Source organism: Bubalus kerabau, chromosome 2 (genome assembly GCF_029407905.1).
Source record: "Bubalus kerabau isolate K-KA32 ecotype Philippines breed swamp buffalo chromosome 2, PCC_UOA_SB_1v2, whole genome shotgun sequence".
NCBI lineage: Eukaryota > Metazoa > Chordata > Mammalia > Artiodactyla > Bovidae > Bubalus > Bubalus kerabau.
The window spans coordinates 11,903,822-11,921,490 of NC_073625.1; the positions used below are offsets into that span (position 1 = coordinate 11,903,822).

General features: G+C 44.3%; 1 non-coding gene across 1 annotated transcript; it reads left to right on the forward strand.

Annotated features, from left to right (window-relative positions):
• Positions 1 to 1,175: 1,175 nt before the first annotated feature.
• Positions 1,176 to 1,248, forward strand: TRNAW-CCA (transfer RNA tryptophan (anticodon CCA)). Its single transcript has one exon. It is a non-coding gene; the product is annotated as a tRNA-Trp (tRNA).
• Positions 1,249 to 17,669: the final 16,421 nt, after the last annotated feature.

The window sequence follows — 17,669 nt, forward strand, 5'->3', positions numbered from 1 at the left end:
TTATTAGGAAAATGCAAATAAAAAACCGAGATACCACTTCACACCCATTAGGTTGGCTATAAAAAAGTAAACAGGAAATAACATGTAAGAGTAAGGATGTGGGAAAATTGGAACCCTGATACGTTACTGGTGGGAACATATAATGGTGCAGCCACTGTGGGAAACAGTTTGGCAGCTTCTCAAAAAGTTAAACAGAGAATTACTATATGACCTAGCAATTCTACTCCTAGATCTATATCCAAGAGAATTGAAAACAGGTGTTCACACAAAAACTGGTACACAATTGTTCATAGCAGTATTTATTCATAGTAGCTAAGAACTGAAAACCACCCAAATGTCTGTCAACTGGTGAATGGAAAAGCAAACTGAGATATATCCATACAATGGAACATTATTTAATCACAGTAAAGAATGAAGTATCGATACATGCTGCCATGTGGATAAACCTTGAAAACGTGTCATGGGAAGGGAGCCAAATAGAAGGAGCATGTATTATCTGATTCCATTTATATAATGTGTCCAGAATAGGTAAATCCACAGAGACAGAAGTAGGTTAGTGGGAATGGGGGGAGGAGGACTAGGGAGTAACTGCTTAATGAGAAGAGTTTTTTGGGGAAGGAGGGGGTAATGAAAGTGTTTTAGAGGTAGATACTGCCAATGGTTGAGCAACATTACAAAGGTACTAAAAGCCACTGAACTGTGCAGTTCAAAATGGTTACAATGGTGGATTATATATTACGAATTTTACCTCCATTTTTTAAAAAGCATTCTAAATCCAGTGAAAATATTCTTCAAGAATGAAAGTGAAGTAAAGACATTCTCAAATAAAACTAAGGTAATTTGTCTGCAGCAGACTCATTCTAAAATAAATGCTAAAAATTATTCTTCAAATAGAAGGAAAATAATACCTTAAAGAAATTTAGAACATCAGAATGAAGACAGAGAAAAAGTGGTAAATAGAATAGACTATCCTTCTCTTAAGTTCTTTAAAATATGTCTGACAACTGAAACCAGAAATTATAACATGGTTCAGTGAATTTCCGGTGTATATAGATGTGATACATATGACAACTAAAGATGAAGGGGGAGGGTAAGGGACCTATATGACGGTAAGGTTTCTACAGGCTACATGAAGAGGTAACATACTAAATATATATTATGATCTTTGGGGGACTTCCCTGGTGGTCCAGTGGTTAAGACTCCATGCTTCCAATGCAGGGAGTCCAGGTTCAATACCTGGTCAGGGAACTAAGATCCCACATGTCACAACCAAGAGTCACAGGCTGAAATTGAAAAGATCCTGAGTGTAACAACTAAGATTCCACGCAGCCAATATATATATACTAAAATATATATATGTATATATATATAGAGAGAGAGAGAGAGAGAGAGTTGGACCCAAAAGAAAGCTGAGCACCAAAGAACTGATGCTTTTGAACTGGTGTTGGAGAAGACTCTTGAGAGTCCCTTGGACTGCAAGGAGATCAAACCAGTCAATCCTAAAGGAAATCAGTCCTGAATATTCATTGGAAGGGGTGATGCTAAAGCTGAAGCTCTAATACTTTGGCCACCTGAGGCGAAGAACTGACTCATTGGAAAAGACCCAGATGCTGGGAAAGATTGAAGGCAGGAGAAGGGGATGACAGAGGTTGAGTTAATTGGATGGCATCACTGACTCAATGGACATGAGTTTGAGCAAGCGCCAGGAGTTGGTGATGGACAGGGAAGCCTGGAGTGCTGCAGTTCATGGGGTTGCAAAAAGTAGGGCACAACTGAGTGACTGAATGGAATTGAACTGATATATGTAATAATCCTTGGAATAACTACTCAAAAATTCATTTAAAACTATACTAAGAGATATAGTTAAAAGCTCAACAGATAAATTAAAATAGAATACAAAATACTAAACATGTAGACCTAGTTTTAAACATATCAATATACATATGAAATAAAAGTGGTCTGAAAGACAGGGACTGTCAGATTTGATTTAAAATCAAACAACAAGACCCGACTATTCGCTATCTATGATTTTGTAATATAAGTAGGTTAAAAGTAAAAGATTGGGAAAAATACCATGCAAACACTAATCAAAAGAAAGCTGAAGTGGCTGCATTAATATTAGACAAAAGACACTGCATAGCAAGGATAATTTCCAAGAATAAAGAGGAGCAATACACAATAATTAAAGAGTCAATTCTCCAAGAAGACGTAGTAATTTTAAATATGTCTGCACTTAGCAAAAGAGCTTCAAAATACACACAACAGATGCTGATAGAAGTGAGTTAGACAAATCCACAATTACAGTTAGAGATTTCAATACTCTTCTCTCGGTAATTGATAAACAAGCCAATAGGAAATCAGCAAATATATCGAAGAACTAGTCCTTCTACCAGCTGATCCGACTGATATTTACAGAATACTCCACCTAACAAGATCAGAATATACATTCCTCTCAAATGTACATATACATTCCACTATGACAGATCATATCCAGAGTCATAAAACAAACCGTAATAAATATAATAGACTTGAAATCATACAAAGTATGTTCTCTGACCATAATGGAATTAAACAAGCAATCAATAACAGAAAGATAGCTGGAAAACCTCCAAACACTTGGGAATTAAGCAACGTAATAATCCATGGGTCAAAGAGGATGTCTTGAGGGAACATCAAGTATTTTGATGGGACTTCCTTGGTGGTCCAATGGTTCAGAATCCACCTTGTAATGCAGGGGATGTGGGTTCGATCCCTGGTCGGGGAAATAAGATCCCACATGCCACAGAGCAACTATGCTCAAGCACTGCAAGTACTGAGCCCATGCACTTTGGAGCCCACACACCACAACTAGAGAGTCTATGCACCACAACAAAAGATTTGACACAGTGAAGATGCTGTGTGCCTCAGCTAAGACCTGATGCAGCCAAATAAATAATATATAATGAAAAAAAAACCTTCTGTTTAAAAAAAAATTGACTGAATGAAAATACCACACGTCAGAGTTTGTGGGATGCAGCTAAAGCCATGCTCAGAGGGAAATGTATACTGTTAAATGCTTGCATTTGAAATAAAGAAAGATCTCAAGGCTCTAGTCTAAGCTCCCACATTGAGAAAAGGGCTTCCCTTGCAGCTCAGCTGATAAAGAATCCGGCTATAATGCAGGAGACCTGGGTTGGATCCCTGGGTTGGGAAGATGCCCTGGAGAAGGGAAAGGCTACCCACTCCAGTATTCTGGCCTGGAGAATTCCATGGACTGTATAGTCCATGGGGTCACAAAGAATCAGACACAACTGAGCAAAATTTCATATTAAGAAAAACTAGAGTAAAGTAAACCCAAAACAATCAGAAAGAAGGACAGAACAAAGATGAAAAAGAAACCAATGAAATTAAAAGCAAAAACAATGGAGAATATCAATGATAAAACTAAAAGCTGATTCTTTGAAAATTTCAATAAAAATGGATACATCTCTAGTTAGAGTAACGAAAAAGGGGGAGTGAGACAGGAGAGAGGACACAGATTATGGTCCTCCCTCATTATCTCGGAGGGATTCAAGACCCACCTTGGATACCAAAGTCTGCAGATTCTCAAGTCCCTTATATAAAATGGCAAAGTACAGAAAGTTGTCTGAATCCATGGGGTCTCATCCACCCATAGGAAGGAAAGACCATAGTAGCTTCCAGAGTGAAAGAGAGGATCCCCCAATAGACTCCACAGACATTAAAAGAATAATAAGAGAGTACTAGGAACGAGGAACAACTCTACACAAATAAATTTGACAACTTAGATAGAATGAACCAATCCCTTGACAGCTACAAATTAACAAAGCTTCCCAAGGAAGAGGTAGATGACCCAAATAGTTCCTATCTATTAAAGACATCGAATTCATAGTTTAAAGTAGTCTCATAGTGTCTTTCAATTTCGTTGATTTTTTTTTAACATGTGTTAAAACTCAGAACTGCAAAACTCCCTCTCCTCGAAAAAAGTCAGTTTTACTCTGATTTTAAAAATCAATTAAGAAAAAACCCAAATGAACAGATATTAAAGTAGACATAAGTAGGAAAGTCACACAAGAAACAAACAAAATCTGTAAAGATCTTCAACTTCCCTGCTAATCAGAGGATGCAATTCAAATGACGATAAGAAGTCATTTGGTACCCAGAGGTTGATCAGAGCAAGTACTGGGAAGCTGCAGAACCACAAGGCTGTCACTTACTGCTGGTAGGAATACAGCTGGCCAATCCCTCTGGAGAGGCATTTCACAAGAGGAAGCTAAAAATGGTCCTGCCCTTTCCCCAAGCAATGTCCCTTCTAAAATTCTCTAAGGAGTGCAAAAAAGGACATGCCAAGAAAGTTCATTTCAGCGTTGTCTGCAATAATACTTTATGCAAAATATTTTAAGCCAGAGATTTATACATGGTGTATTATTCATACAATGTAACACTATACCATATTCTTAAATGCTATTGATTTTATGCAGTTTTAAGTAAATGAACTTTGAGCTATGTGAACTCGAACATAGATAAAATCTCATAGAATGTCCAGTGCAAAAGCAAGTTGTAAAAATGACAGATGACACTCTATATAAAGTTTGAAAATATGCAAAACGGTGCTATGTATTGTTGATGGATACATAAAAATGCTTTAATGGTATAAAAACATGTCTCTAGAAAATTGTACAGATGAACTGAGTTCCAGGGCAGGAATAGAGATGCAGACATGGAGAAAGGACCTGGACATGGGAGGAATGATGAGTTGGGAAACTGGGATTAACAGATATACTTGATCATATGTAAAATAGCTAGCTAGTGGAACTTGCTAAACAGCACAGGGAACTCAACTCAGTGCCCTGGGATGACCTAGAGGGGTAGGTTGGGAGGGAGGTCCAAGAGGCAGGGGATATATGTACACATTTAGCTGAATCACCTCGTTGTACAGCAGAAACTAGCACAACATTGTAAAGCAATTATACTCCAATTTAAAAAAAAAAAAGAAAGAAAGAAAAATCATGCCTGGAAACATAAACACAAATTCAGGACAGGCACCACCTCAGGGGCCAGAAAGGAATGTGCTCAGCATAGAATACACAAAGGGGCTTCCACTGGACCTAAAATTTCTTTTCTCTTTTTTTAAGAAAATTATGCAAGCAAGGCAAAAGACTGAAATTCAGTGGAGGTGGAAGATGGATTTATGAGACTTCATTACACTATTCTTTGTATTTTTTTTTTAGATAGGGGATATTGGAAGTATTTCGTAATGAAATGGAAAATTGCCTTTGCACACAATAATGAGCCTAGTGGTTAGCGTCCTTAGCCCCGAGCAATGTGGTCTGGCTGCCCAGGATTCTACTTGTTCTGCTCTCTGGCTGTGGGACCCAGGAAACATTATTTAACTTCTCTGAGCCTCAGTCTCCTCATCCTTAAAATAGGGATAATATTAGGACTTTCCTTACAGTATTTTTGTAGGGGTTACAAGCGATGAAATGTAAACCACTTTGTGTAATTCTGGATACAGAGCAAATACAGCTTTTGTTAGTGAGGCAGGAGATAGATGGGCCCCCAGGCTGAACGGTTTCTCCCCTGTGGACAGAAACTCTGTAGCAGCAAAAGCTCCATAAAAGCAGGATGATGGAAGAGGCTGGGCCCGGCTCAGAAGAGACAAAAGACCACATATTCCTCATTCTCGAAGTCAAGCAGACCTCCCCGACTACACATGTACAGAAAGGCTCCTTGGCAGTCACCTGCGTAATAAGTGATGCCAGCTACCCATAAGCCTCCTCACTAGAACCTGTCTTGGCTAAGAGATGCGCGCACACACATGGGAGGACCCTGAAAGATACCAAATACGGACTGAGTCCCAGGCAAAGCAAGACGAACCATCAAAGGAAAACCCAGGACGAATGCCCCGTAAATGTGAGTCAAACTACCATGAGGGCGCGACTCTCTCAGCCCACCCCATGTCGATCCCCCCGTACTGAACTCTTTTTCTTCCTAATGAATACTTTACTTGTTTCACTACTGTTCATCTTTCCAGGAATTCTTTTCTGCAAAGCGGAAGGACCAGGACCTTGCCATTGACCACTGGTAAGTGGCTAGGATTCATCACTCTGGGCACCAAGACCCGGTCTCAATCTCTGGCTGAGAAGTCCCACTTCAAGCCATTGCAGGCCAAGGCCACCTGAGATCATTAGTTTTTTTTTTTTAATGATTATTCCTCAACCTTTGCAACTCAACTATCACCTCTGTGAAACCTTCCCCACTCAACACTGCTTCCATGTCAAATCCATCTATCAACCCTGGACCCAGGAGAACTGGGCATTCCATTCTGACTGTTCACCTTGCTTATCTGTGTAGCTTAACTATTTGTTTGTCTGTCTACCTGACCACGCTATTTTCTCATTTACCATTTTATCTCAGCGTCTGGCAACGGTAGGAATGTGAGAATTGTGATGAATGTCTAAAAGAACAAACAAACCACTGACTATCCCTCCTGTCTCTAAATAAACCCACTTGTGTTTTCTCTCCCTATTCCCTCCTCTTCCCCAAGAGCCTGAGACCCCTGAGGGCAGCTTGTGCTAAGTCACTTCAGTCATGTCCGACTCCTTTGCAACCCCATGGGCTGTAGCCCACCAGCGTCTGTCCATGGGATTCTCCAGGCAAGAATACTGGAGTGGGTTGCCATTTACTACTCCAAGGAATCTTCCTGACCCAGGGATCAAACCAGCGTCCTTACATCTCCTGCCTTGGCAGGCCAGTTCTTTACCGCTAGTGCCACCTGGGAAGTCTGGAGACCAATTTAAATCCCTCTAATCATAGGAGAAATACTTAACAGTCAGTGCCCTGAACATACACTCTTTTTGGATCAGAGAAGACAAGCTTAAAACAGAAAAAGAGTCTCTGATGGTGAAATTTCAGACCCTAAGGATTGCACTACACACACACACACACACACACACATCTGTCTATGCTCCGAGAGGGACTGTCTCAACCAGTGAGATATATTGAAAAATAACGAGGGAACAGAACTCTCAGGAAAAGAGTTGTGAATGTTCTCTTGAAAAATTGTGGTGAATCACATTTTTTAAAAAAAAAACACAAATCATATTCTTCGTGAATAAAAGAATGTTTCTCATTTACTGGCAAAAGCAGGCTAGTTAAGCCTTCTAGTGAATTCTTTATTAAAGACTGAAGTAAGGAATTCTTTTGTTAAGTAAATATTCAGGCTCTTCCTTGCCAGCAAGCTTTTGAAACACTTGCTGTAATTATGCTGATGTTTTCTGTGTTTATATGTTAAATGCCTAGGGTTTAATTGTTAATGGGTAAATAAGAGAAGCCGCAGGTCCCTGCCAAAAGAGGCCAGATCACTGGGGCCGGGAGGACAATGGCTCGGCGGGACTCCCCTCGACGGGCTGGAGGGCAGTTAGGACAGAGCGTTGGCCCCAGCTTTGCTCTGCATAGACACGGCTCCCCTGGGCCAGGGGTGACACGCACCTGCGGGTAGAACAAAGGCGACGGTCAAGTCCTGGCCCTGGTCCTGAATTCTAGCCTGAGCTTTCTTGCTCCTCATCATCCCCACCAAGGTCAAGAATTCCGGTTTCCCCGAGAAACCAACCAGAGCATATGATGCTGTTCAAGCAACCATCAAACAGGCGGAGAGCTGGGTTCCAGACAGGTGGTACCAAGGCAGGAGGCCTGGGCTGGAGACCCACACCCGCCACTCACCAGCCATGGTTGAGGTTTCATCTCTGTACAGGGTCCTCAGAGGCCTGATAGAGCTTCCCTGGGGGCTCTGTCGGTAAAGAGTCTGCCTGCAATGCAGGAGACCACCTGCAGGGCACAAGACCCGGTTTTGATCCCTGGGTCGGGAAGATCCCCTGGAGAAGGGAATGGCAACCACTCCTGGGAAATCCCACAGACAGGAGCCTGGTGGGCTACAGTCCATGGGGTCAGAAAGGACTTAGCTACTAAGCTACTACTACATACTGCTATGTATGTAGCATACTACTACATACTACATACTACTATACTACATACTGCTACATCAGCATGATGGGGATGAGGGTACCTACCTCCTAAGGGTTTCATGACAACTAAGTAAGTGAATACTGTAGACACATGCTTAGAACCATGTCTGGCACAAAGTAAGTGTATTTAAGTTAAAGATCTAGCTGAGAGTTAAATAAACAGCGTGTTAGGTTTCCAGGTATCGAATTTATCTGGAACAGAGGCACAAGTCACACCCTCTGCGTGGATCTTACGGACCGTTTGCTGAGTACAGTGAATTGCCATACATATTTCATGGGTCCTCCTTCACATCGATGCATATTTAATTATAGTGTAGTCTTTCTTGTCTCTGCCAGCATCCTCCGGAAGATTACACACAGAGGATGGCAATTAGTGAGGAAACTTCCATAGACCCCTGTTGAAAGCCCAACGAGGCTTGTTCGGATCAACTCTTGTCTTATCTTTCCCTTAAATTCCTCCCCTTTAAGGATGGAGGTCCTGCAGGAAGCAGGCTGAGAATGGTTAGCCTGCTAGGGTATCTCCAAGATCATCTTAGCTATTCTAGGCAAAGTAACCTTAAATCCCAAGTCAGAAGGTCCACTGGAAGGAAGGAGTTAACTGGAAATCTCTCTAAGAATGTTTGTTGAGAATGCTTTCCAAGGCTGGAGTAGAGAGGAGAGGGCGGAGATTCCAGAGGGTACAGGCTCAGCTAAGGCTAGGTAGTCCCCTCCAGAATCCAGACCTTCAGATGGGTTGGATGCAGTCAGAGATAAGGTTCTTAAACAAAGAGCAGGGGGAAAAAGCTCTCCGGGATTATTGTTGCTGTTGTTCAGTTGCTCAGTCGTGTCTGACTCTTAGCAACCCCATGGACTGCAGCATGTCAGGCTTCCCTGTCCATCACCAACTCCTGGCGCTTGCTCAAACTCATGTCCATAGAGTCAATGATGCCATCCAACCATCTCATCCTCTGTCATCCCCTTCTCCTCCTGCCTTCATTCTTTCCCAGCATCAGGGTCTTTATCAATGAGTTGGCTCTTCACATCAGGTGGCCAAATATTGGAGCTTCAGCATCAGTCCTTCCAGTGAATATTCAGGATTGATTTCCTTTAAGATTGATTGGTTGGATCTCCTTGCAGACCAAGGGACTCTCAAGAGTCTTCTCCAACACCACAGCTCAGGGCTTATTAGGCTCTTAAAATTTCAGAGTTGAAAAGGGGCATCTCAACCCTCAGCTATCAACATGGCACCAAGAACTGAGTCCCCATGTTTCTAGGCACAGAAGGCCCCCTAGTTCTCACCATCACTGGGCCAGCGCCTGCTTGGGTGTGAACTCCCTCGGAGCATAGACTCTACCCGTTCTCTCTCCTGGAGAGAGGAATTCATCAGAGCATTGTCAAATAATCTCCCTGGCTCCCCACAACCACATCTTTGAGGGTAGATGTGTGTGCTAAGTCGCTTCAGTCATGTCCGACTCTGCAACCCTATGGACCATAGCTCCTCTGTCCATGGGATTCTCCAGGCATGAATACTGGAGTGGGTTGCCATTTCCTCTTCCAGGGGATCTTCCCGACCCAAGGACCGAACCCGTGTCTCTTACACCTCCGGCACTGGCACGGAGAGCTGCTATTAAGGCATTTGACAGCCAAGGAAGCAGATGCTCCTGGCAGCTAATGACACACCCAGGACCACGTGGCTGCTTCACCTGACCCGATAAACCCACTCTCGGTTTTTGAGAGAGCCCTAAGGGGGTGTCGACTGCAAATGGCACTTGCCATCCACCTGTGTAGGGATTCAATCGGGTGCTGCTGCAGCTGCTGACCTTCAACACCCTAGAAGGAGTTCAGGGTTGAGACCAGGAATGAGGCACTCTGTGCTCAGGGTAAACTGGCAGGACCAGTCTTCAGATAATTGGATATTCTCAGGAGCGAACTTTATGAGCCCAGTTCTTGTATCTCCTCATATCTGGAAAAGCACTAAAATCCTTCGTGGTGACGACTGTTTCTCATGACCAGCAGAAGCTTCATGAGTCCAGGAGTAACCTTTTGGAAAAATATGTGCTTGATTGCATGTATTCCCCCCTTCACCAAAATCACATTGTATACTGACCTTCCCCTGCCTCTTTGGAGTAATCTCTCAGAGCTATCTGAGCTATCTCCTGGGCTGCAGTCCTCATTTTGACCCAAGTAAAACTTAACTCACAACTCTCAAGTTGTGCTTTTTTTTTTTTTTTTTGTGAACAGGGAGGAAGAAAAGCAAGGACTCTACTGTTTGTGTGAGCACCAGGGCCTGATCCCCACCTCCCCATTAGAACCATGGCTGGGGCCCACATCAGGGGAAGGCAGGTCAGTGAGGACCCCTCACAAACCTCAGAGTGCAGCGAGTCCCTCCTTCCTTGCCACCTTCAGAAGCAGCTGGTCCTGCTCAATGCCCAGCAATGGGCTCTCCAGACACCCCTTTATCCTCCTGCCTGGGATACTTGGAAGAAAGGTACTCCCAGAGATGCTGGGGACCACGCTCCACAGGTGCCAGGATTTCTACCTCGTGACAGCTCGGTGGAGACCCCCCCACACCAAGACCCTGGGAGGAAGTCAGAAAGAGGTGCCCAGCCAGATAGGGGGTGAATCCTGTGGGGAAAGAAATGCTCACAGTTCATTCAAAGAGCCTTGGACTTGGAGAGGGCCCTGGAGATGGCGGAGTCCAGTCCCAGAAACTGCTTGAAAAGCATCGGAGCAAGAGACTGAAGCCAGCCAAGGAAGGGAGGATGGGAAGGAGAGGGTGGAAAAGGGAACAGAAAGACAAAGAACAGGCGGTTCGGAAGAGCCAAGAGCGTAAATCATTTGCAGACGCCCGTGCAATGCACAACTGAGGCTTCAGTGGGGGTGTGCCCATCGCTGTGGGCTCAGGCGCGTCACACTGAGTGTGAGCTTGCGCGTGTGAGCAACCCCATGAATCATCTGGTGTGTGTAATGGTCCTGGCAGTTCGTGAATCACAGAGTGTGTCAGAGCTGTGTGTGTGTGTGTGTGTGTGTGTGTGTGTGTTTCAGTGCACAAGGCCATGATGCCCAGAATGACGCGGGAGAAGGACGAACGCCAGCCCTCCCGGGGCAAGCTGTGTTTAAAGGGCACCACGCTTCATTCACACCATGCATCACGCTCCACATTTCTGAACTGGGTCCAGAGAACGCCATCTGTCCCCCCTTCCTGCTGAAACCTCCCCCCGTCGTGGAGCAACAGTGTGAAATTCTTTGGGCTTGTGGGGTTGTTTTCAGAGTCAGAGATGGCCAGGATCCTAGAATCCCAAATTTCCACCCCTCCGTTTTAAAGAGAGAGGAACCTCGGCAGGGAAGGCCAGTCCCAGAGTCACAGGGAGAGCTTACAGCACAGCTTACAGCACAGCCGGGTGCAGCCACGGGTCCCCTGGCCTCCCCCCACCCTGCTGTGCTCGGTCCACCCGGACAGAGTGGGGCCTTTTCCCTTTTCGGCTCAAGGATGTAATGAGATCACTTCTTTTTACTGAAATGCACCAGACCCTTCCATGGACTGAAGCACTGATGTTGCATCTTAGAGGCTGGATGACCTCACGGGCAAAGCTGGGGCATCTCTGGCCAGATGGCTTCGACTGAGCATCATTCTACCTTTTCTCCCAGAGCCTCCCTCTCACCGCACCCAGGTCAGGAGGAACCCTTGGGGAGACCGCTCTTGGGTCTGCATCTGTAATTGGTGGGGCCCTTTGGCAGATGACACTATGATTCAGAAGTTGCTTATGAGCCATCTATGAATGCCTCACTCGGGACTCCTGGTTCTGTCTCCTTTCACCTCCCTGCTCCATTTCACCAGCTCCAGAAAAAATGAAAAGACAAGTACAGCACCAGGTTTACTTTGGCAGTTCTGAGGCGGGGTTTACTCGGTAAAGGGCCTGAACCTATTAACTATTAGGATGAGGTGTGGGATTATCTATGAGTTTCAATTATCCATTCCCTTCATTCTTCCCCAATGGCTCAGAGCTGACTTGAACTTCAAAGGGAGCGCTCCAGCCCCCTGGATTTATTGTTCTTATTTCATATTAATTAAGTACTTACTACACACCCAGCACGGCTGAGGGCATTCAGGAGGCACCGACTCAGCCCAGCATCCCTGGAGAGCAGAGATTGATTATCTCATCTACCGGGACTTCAAAGCCCTTTCCTCCACAGCATCTTGTCACTGACTGTGGGGGCGGCTGGGATGCTGAAGGCACAGCAGGGCAGAGGGAATAAAAGGAGCAGAGAGGTCGAGGCTCTGGGGCAGGCGTGGAGTGAGGCTGATCTTGTATCTGAGTCCCGGTTCCACAGTCATAGGAAAGTGTCTTCCAAACACGCTCTGCTAAATGCACGCACTCAGGAAGGAAGTGAAGATGCCTTCTTGTGTGGTGGACAGACGAACAGACCCAGCAGACCTTAACAGAATCAGTGTCCCTCATACACATGGCACATGGGCCAAAGGAACATAACCACGTGTTTCTTTGAATATAAATAATTGTATTCAGGAAGGTATTTCTTTCAGCAGCATACATAATAGCAAAAAGCTATGAACAACCCAAAATATCCGTTAAGCATCAACTATTAATTAATTAATTAATCATGGTACATCTATACAATGAAAAACAACACAGCTGCGAAGAAGAATGAGTTATATCTATGTCACCCTTATGGCAGAAAGTGAAGAGGAACTAAAAAGCCCCTTGATGAAAGTGAAAGTGGAGAGTGAAAAAGTTGGCTTAAAGCTCAACATTCAGAAAATGAAGATCATGGCATCCGGTCCCATCACTTCATGGGAAATAGATGGGGAAACAGTGGAAACAGTGTCACACTTTATTTTTGGGGGCTCCAAAATCACTGCAGATGGTGACTGCAGCCATGAAATTAAAAGACGCTTACTCCTTGGAAGGAAAGTTATGACCAACCTAGATAGCATATTGAAAAGCAGAGACATTACTTTGCCAACAAAGATCCCGTCTAGTCAAGGCTATGGTTTTTCTAGTGGTCATGTATGAATGTGAGAGTTGGACTGTGAAGAAGACTGAGCACCGAAGAATTGATGATTTTGAACTGTGGTGTTGGAGAAGACTCTTGAGAGTCCCTTGGACTGCAAGGAGATCCAACCAGTCCATTCTGAAGGAGATCAGCCCTGGGATTTCTTTGGAAGGAATGATGCTAAAGCTGAAACTCCAGTACTTTGGCCACCTCATGCGAAGAGTTGAGTCATTGGAAAAGTCTCTGATGCTGGGAGGGATTGGGGGCAGGAGGAGAAGGGGACGTCAGAGGATGAGATGGCTGAATGGCATCACTGACTCAATGGACATGAGTCTGAGTGAACTCCGGGAGTTGGTGATGGACAGGGAGGCCTGGCGTGCTGCAATTCATGGGGTCGCAAAGAGTCGGACACGACTGAGCGACTGAACTGAACTGAACTGATGTTAACCTGGAGAGATCTAGTTATTAAGTTTAAAAAAAAAAGCAAGTTTACAGAAGATGACTTATTTGTATGAAAAAAATTTAAAGGGTAGCCTATAAAGAGATACATATGGGGCTTCCCTGTTGACTCAGTGGTAAAGAATTTGCCTGCCAATGCAAGAGACACAGGTTCAGTTCCTGGTCCAGGAAGATCCCACATGCCATGGAGCAACTAAGCCCATGCACACAGCTACTGAGCCCGTGTGCCCTACAGCCTGTGCTCTGCAAAAAGTGAAGCCGCTGCAATGAGAAGCCCGACGACCACAACCAGAGAGGAGCCCCTGCTCCCCACAACTAAAGAAAAGCCCACGCAGCAATGAAGACCCAGCACAGCCAAAAATATAAATACATAAATAAAATTATATAAAAAAGAATGTCAGATGACTACCAGAGCTTGAGAAAAATGAGAAATTTTTTAGTGTTTATTAGAGAAAGAGATACATATGTTTATGAATGTTTGTATATGTTAAAAAATGTAGGGAAAATCTGGGAACGATGTATATGAAAAATGTGGAAAGATACTCATGAATGTGGTTACACTGTTTACTTCAGAGGGTGGGGTTGGAATGGACAAGAAAATTCATTTTTCTATACTGGACTCTATTGTTTGACTTTAGGTATGAGCTAGTTTTATAACTTCAATAAAGAAGAACGAAATGTATTGTGAGACTAAAGAGAATAAAAATAGGCTTGTCAATGCTTCCCGGCCACCCTCGACCCCAAAGCATGCCCCCAAGTGAAATGCCTCTCCAGTTATGACATTTGGAGAGCTGGCAGCGTCGCTTGAGAAAACATGGCCCATTTGGCCTCTGCTGCAGCGTCATGGAACAAACAGAAACTTCAGCTGTCAGCTCCAAAGAAAAATACTGATTTGCATAAACATATGTGACCTAAACTTATTCCGTGACATTGAGATATCTCACTCTAAACATATAACATTAATTAAAAGGAGCGCAAGTTTCTGGCAACTGTACCCTACCTCCCCTATTTTTTTTAGTTTATTTTTAATTGGAGGATAATTGCTTTACAGTGTTGTGTGGGTTTCTGCCATACATCAACAGGAATCAGCCACAGGTGTACATATGTCCTCTCCTTCTTGAACCTCCTTCCCACCCCGCTCCCCCACATGATTGATCCAGGGCATTGAAAATTGGAACACATCACAGATCCTTAAATCCCATCCTGAGTCAGGAGGAGGGAGGGGACAGGGAAAGAGGGTTTGCTGTATGTGCCAGGCCCTGGGCTGGGCACTGGGCCTGTGCTGTCCCACTGGACCCTGTGATCATTCAGCAAGTTTGGAGGAAAGGACACACACACACACACACACACACACACACACACACAGGGATGCACTAGAAACTACAGAACAAGGCACAGAGGAAGCACCTAAGAATTCAAGGAGGCAGTATGCCCACGGCCTTCGAGTGGGTACCTGGCAGGCTATCCATCAGGGCCAGAGAATAGGGATGCTGGGGTCCCCTGGACACCTTGGTGAGGAGACTGGCTAGTTTAACTCTGCCTGGGTCTACTTCATCCCCACTGAGGGGCTGAAGCTGTGGAGGATGGAGCCTACGCATGAGAGGAAGCTGTTATTGCTAGGACTGAAATCTAACTCAAACCAGCTTAGGCAAGACAGTGAGTTATTTCACTCTTAGAACTAAAAATGTCCATAAGTAGATGGCTCCATGGGCTCAGGACTCAACTAATGTCAGTCAAGTTTCATTCTGTCTCTGTATTTTTCAGCTCTGTTTTCTTCTGTGCTGTCTTCATTTTTCAGGCAAGCTCTTTGAATGTGGTAGTGAAGATGGCCTCAGAAATTCCATGTATTACTTGGTTTCTTGCAACTACCCATTCCAATGAAAAGCAAGCATTTGTGCAAAAAAAAAAAAAGGAGGTGGGGACTTCCCTGATGGTCAGGTGGTTGAGACTCCACTGCAGAGGATGTGGGTTCAATCCCTGTTCAGTGAACTAGGATTCTGCATACCATGCAAAAAAAAAAAAAAGCAAGCATTTGTTTCCCAATCATTTCAGCACAAGTGCCAAGGATGGCTCTCATAAGGACAGCTGGGGTCACATGCCCATTTCTCAATTAGTTACCGTTTCCCAGACTTTTCCAGATCACGTGGATTAGGAATGAGGGTGTGGTCTCCCTTCTCCAAAACTGGAGGAATAGTACCAATGGAAGAAGGGAAGGATGTTGGGCAAGCAGACCACAGATGTTTATCACAACCTCTCAGGGAAACCTGCCAGGAAAATGTAAACTGAGAAACTGGGAGGTGTTGGTTTTTTATACCTGTCATCTCTTGGCAACCATAAGGCTCTTGGAAATTGCTGAGGTTCTGAAGACACTAAGGATCCAGGTCTGCCATGATTTGCCCTCCACTCTTGGAGACCCAATCCCTACTCTTCCCTGCTTTGAATCTGGTATAACCCCTTTACTTAGTGGGAAGATGAGGGTGGACACAGAGGCACAGGCTGCCAGGGGCACCTGTGTCCTGGCATCAGGGGGGGGGGCAGGAAGGGAGTATGAGCAAGTGGGGATCTGGGCAGACATCTGTGTCCTCAGGTGGGACTGCCTCGTGCTGGGGTGCAAGAAGGCTCTCTGCTGGGCACAGCCAGGGTAGGGCTGCCTTGCACACTTGTTCGAGCTGGGCCATAATATACTAAATTCAACCAAATTTTCCTTGAGGAAGGGGCACCCTCATCTGCTCTGAGAAGCCATATGGGCAAGCAGAAGCCCTGCTAATCAATGACATAGACAGAACCCACTCCGTTGTCAGCTATGTGCTTTGGGGGTAAAAATATCATCATGGAAGTGACGGTGCTTTTTGCAAAGTCATAAATACCAGGGACCATTCTCAATGACTCTGCAATCCTCCAGCCAGTGGAGTGTGGCACGTTACCTAATCTACTCCCAGGTTCTGGGCATATGAGAGCACCAGCCCCTGGGAGCTACTGACGCCTGTGATTCCCTTAAAAACACCTCACCCGCGGCAACCTCTCATCTTTCCACTTCTGTTACATGTGGGACTGTATCAGGTCTTTAGAAGTTCGGGCGTTTTACAATGTTAATAACCTTTGTTTGAGTGGATGTAGTGTATGTGTTGGGGGGTCCATGTGGGGACAGGGAATGAATAGGTCCATTCTCAGTCAGATTTTAAACTCCTGGAGAATGCACATTTGTCCTTCTTTGTGTCTCCCACATCAATTACTTTTCTCCCCTGGTTACTGTGTTAAGAGTTAAACAAATGAAAATGCTTCTGATAGAGAGGAAATTAAATAACTTATAAATGATGCCTAAACAGTATTTGGTCTATAGAAGATGCTTATATTTCTTTTCCCTCACTCCTCTTACTCTGACCCTCCTCTTACTTCAGATGCTGAAGGAATAAGAACATTCATTCAATAATATTAATTGGAGAGGAGGGATAAATTGGGAGATTGGGATTGACATACACACTCCACTATATATAAAATAGGTAACTAGTGTGGACCCACTGAATAGCACAGGGAAACTCTGTACTGAATGTATGGGAAAAGAATCTTAAAAAGAGTGGATATATGTACATGTATAACTGATTCACTTTTGTAACACATCATTGTAAATCAACTATACTCCATTGAAATCCAATTAAAAAAAAAAAACAGTATTAATATGAGGCCACTTGTTAAGAGCCGGGCATTAAGCTGTGTACTGGAGCTACAATGATACAGAAGAAATAATATGTTTTCTTCTCAAGTTCTGTGGGCCATTTGGCCTGAAAAATACCCTTGATTGTAATCTTTCCGTGTTATATGGAGTTGTAAACAAGATGCTCTTAGATAGAGGACAGTGGAAGGATAGTTTGATAGTTTTAATGATTTTCTGGGGTTGGAGGAGAGCAGAAGAATGCCAGTTTGGAAGGTGATGTTTGAATGGGGTCTTGAAGGGAGAATAGGAGTTCACAAAGCCAAAAAGAGGCAAGAGTGTTACAAGCAGAGGAAACAGAATAAGCGAGGCTAGTTTCAAGACTAAAAGTTAGCTTGACAATAACCACCTTCTTGAACAGAACTATGATGCATTGCAACTGCTGGGGCAAGGGCCCCAAATCAAAGGCTATTGGTGGGAAGACAGAAAAATGCCTCAGAGCTGGGCTCCATTAATCATCTCACATTTACGGCTCTTCAGGCCCTGGT